The sequence below is a fragment of the Antrostomus carolinensis genome, unplaced genomic scaffold, assembly GCF_000700745.2.
Source record: "Antrostomus carolinensis isolate BGI_N321 unplaced genomic scaffold, ASM70074v2 scaffold20810, whole genome shotgun sequence".
NCBI classification, from domain to species: Eukaryota; Metazoa; Chordata; class Aves; order Caprimulgiformes; family Caprimulgidae; genus Antrostomus; species Antrostomus carolinensis.
This window is the reverse complement of record NW_010290774.1, coordinates 1,052-3,996: the sequence shown is the minus strand read 5'-3', so window position 1 is coordinate 3,996 and position 2,945 is coordinate 1,052. Positions and strand designations below refer to the sequence as shown.

The following is a 2,945-nucleotide window of genomic DNA, read 5'->3' as shown; positions in this document are numbered from 1 at the left end:
GTCAGTCGTCCTCCTGCTGAGGGAAAGCCCAGCCCGGGTGTGGCAGCCTGAAGGTCAGTTGTCTTTCTCCTCAGGGAAAGCCCTGGGGTGGTAACATGGGGGATCAGTGATCCTTCTCCTGAGGGAAAGGCCAAGCCCTGGGGTGGTAGCTTGGGGGTCACTTGTCCTTCTCCTCAGGGAAAGCTCCAGCCCTGGGGTGGTAACATGGGGGTCACTTGTCCTTCTCCTGAGGGAAAGCCCAGCCCGGGGTGTGGAAGCCATGGAGCAGCTGTGGGTGCAGCTGGACCCCACTATCTGCCCTCCCTTCCACCACCACCTGCGTTTCCAGCTGCTCTCCCTGACCTCTAGCAACCCTGGACACTCTCTCTGTGCTAATAGGAAGTGGGTTGAAATTGGTTGGAAAGAGAGAAGGTGTTAAAGTGCTGGTTCTCTTGTGTACTTCTCAATTTGACTTTGTTGTCTAAACGTTGGTTTTTTTTCCGTCTCCTTTTTTTCATCTTTCCCCCCTATCACATTCATGTTCTTCCTGTGCAAAAACGCTGAACAAAGAGCTGACTTGTTTAAACAGCAAGTTTAAACACAGTTCTCCAAATTAATTTTTAATAGTTAACGGTTCCTGAGTACTATTAAGCATCTCAACAAGACCATATAACACAGATGTTAACATATAACACAGATATTAACATATAACACAGATGTTCCATATAACACAGATGTTAACATAGCTCCATCCTGAACAAACTTGTAATATATACCATAAACATCGAGTCTTTCCCATTTTTAACACAGCAAATAGCTGAAAAAAAAGGGAAGTTTCTCCCTGTCTGTGTTATACTAAAACAAATACATCATTTTCCCTAACCTTAACTCACTTAAAAACGGAAGCAGTTTCTGTGGTGTGAGTCTCTGGTAAAGAGAAACTGAGGTGAACTGAGAAATCTTCTGTAAATGGGCAGCTAAACCATCACACCTTAATTAAATGAATTGCCATTACGTTAAGTGCTGGCACTCGTTACGTAGATATGGTTCTAATTACACTGGCATGTGTTTTGTAGCATAGACCTGGGTGAAATCAATACAGGTAAATAATCTGGGAAACATAGCAAGTTTTAGCGTGATTAGGAAGGACAATGAAGAATGAAAAAAAGGAAAGAAGGAAAATCTAAACAAGTGTATAGAAGAAAATATGGTTTTAAACCAGCTGTTAACTCCTAATAGAAAAACTGGGTTGGAAAACTGTCAGTAAGAGTAGCATAACAGAGCTTCTTCCTTTATATTTCACTTCTTCCTTCATCAGCTACAGTCTATTTAATTTTTTTTAAATTCACCACAAACTCTTCAGGACCAAACAGGGTCAAGGTTTTGTTTTGGTTTTGTTTTCTTTTTGTTTGGTTGGGGGTTTTTTGGTGTGTGTGTGGCCACAGGTTTTGCAAGCCAGATCAGATCTTAAGGTACATTTACAAATTGTAACAGGCTTCATATAATGTTTCCAGTCAGATGTAAATTTTAGGGTCAGCAGCAGCATGACGCAGGTATAACCAGTTAGAACTCACCATGTGGCTATACTGGGTTCTCAAGGTGACAGGGAATCACTGACAGCAGAGAGAAGGGGAGTAACTAGTAATGCAGACAATGTCACATTTCTTCATTCCCAAGTATTTCAGTCATCAGGTTTTCATTTTTCTGCCTTAAAAAAAAAATAACCCACAGAAGACCCAGAAATTCTGCAAGCATTGAGATTATTCTATTCTGGGATGCATATGCTGGAGTTGCTGTAACAACAGTGCTTGCTAGTGGTGGGGAGCTCACAGCTTAGGCTGTTGGTGAGGAAGGGTCGTGTTTTGTCGCTGTGTCTGATTGCCACGCGTGTTACGGGAGTACTTGTAACCCTCTGCAGCACCGACCTCTCCCTGCTATACCCTTGTTTCTTGTGAGCAGAGTCAAAAAGGGTGGTGATATTGCGTAGTTCGTTGTACCAGTGGTTGGATGCTTTGGTAGTTAAATATCCTCTTCTCTAGAAATGAGATTTGGGGAAGAGGAAATGTTTTGAACTAGACCAAAAGAGGGAGATAAGCATTTCTAAGCTGATATTGCAATAGTTAAGGTTTAAAGGGAAACTGGAATCCCATTTGTCCTGGTTTTTAGCTGAAACAGAGCTGGGTTTCTTTCTCAGTAGCTAGAATTGTGCTGTATTTTGCTTTCAGCCTGGGATTTGCTGTGAGAGAGACACTGAGAACACACCAGTGTTGACATTTTTGTCACTGGCAGTGAAGGACTTTGTGTTCTGTTAGTCCACAAGCACAAGAGTGAAGGGGGGTGAAGAATATTTAAATTAATAGTTTAATTGGCAGTTAGATATGCCAATGGGGTATTCCATATCATATCCTGTCATGTCCAGTATATCAGTGAGGGTCTCTCCCTCTCTTGCTCTCTCTGGCTTTCGCTCGGGCTCTGGCTCTCCCGGGATTGCGGTTTCGGTTCGGGATTGTCGCTCCTCAGGGATCGTTATCTGGGAACAGGCCGGGCTCAGTCAGGAGGGGGGTGAGCTATAACATTGGGTGTCATTCACTTGCATATTTTGTTACTGTTATAATCATCACTACTATTTTAATATTAGTATTATTTTAGTATTACCCTGCAGTTGTCAGGTAGTTGTGGCCGAGTGGTGAAGGCGATGGACTAGAAATCCATTGGGGTTTCCCCGCGCAGGTTCGAATCCTGCCAACTACGGGCTGCAGTCTCCTTTTGGGTTTGGTTTTTTGGGGTTTTTTTTCAGATCCTTTGTATCCAAGACTCCAAAACCCAAGGGGCCAACCTCCATTTTCCCCTGGTGCTTTCTGCCAGAGGCTCCAGGTTGGTCCGTTATCTCCAGCTGTGGTGTAGAGCACGTTTTTAACACCTTGTCCTGTCCTGACTGGCCCAAGGGCTACTGCATGGACTATCTC

The 2,945-nt window shown here is 43.6% G+C and overlaps 1 non-coding gene across 1 annotated transcript; it reads left to right on the top strand.

Annotated features, from left to right (window-relative positions):
- Positions 1–2,648: 2,648 nt before the first annotated feature.
- Positions 2,649–2,730, top strand: TRNAS-AGA (transfer RNA serine (anticodon AGA)). The gene has a single exon. It is a non-coding gene; the product is annotated as a tRNA-Ser (tRNA).
- The last annotated feature ends 215 nt before the right edge of the window (positions 2,731–2,945 follow it).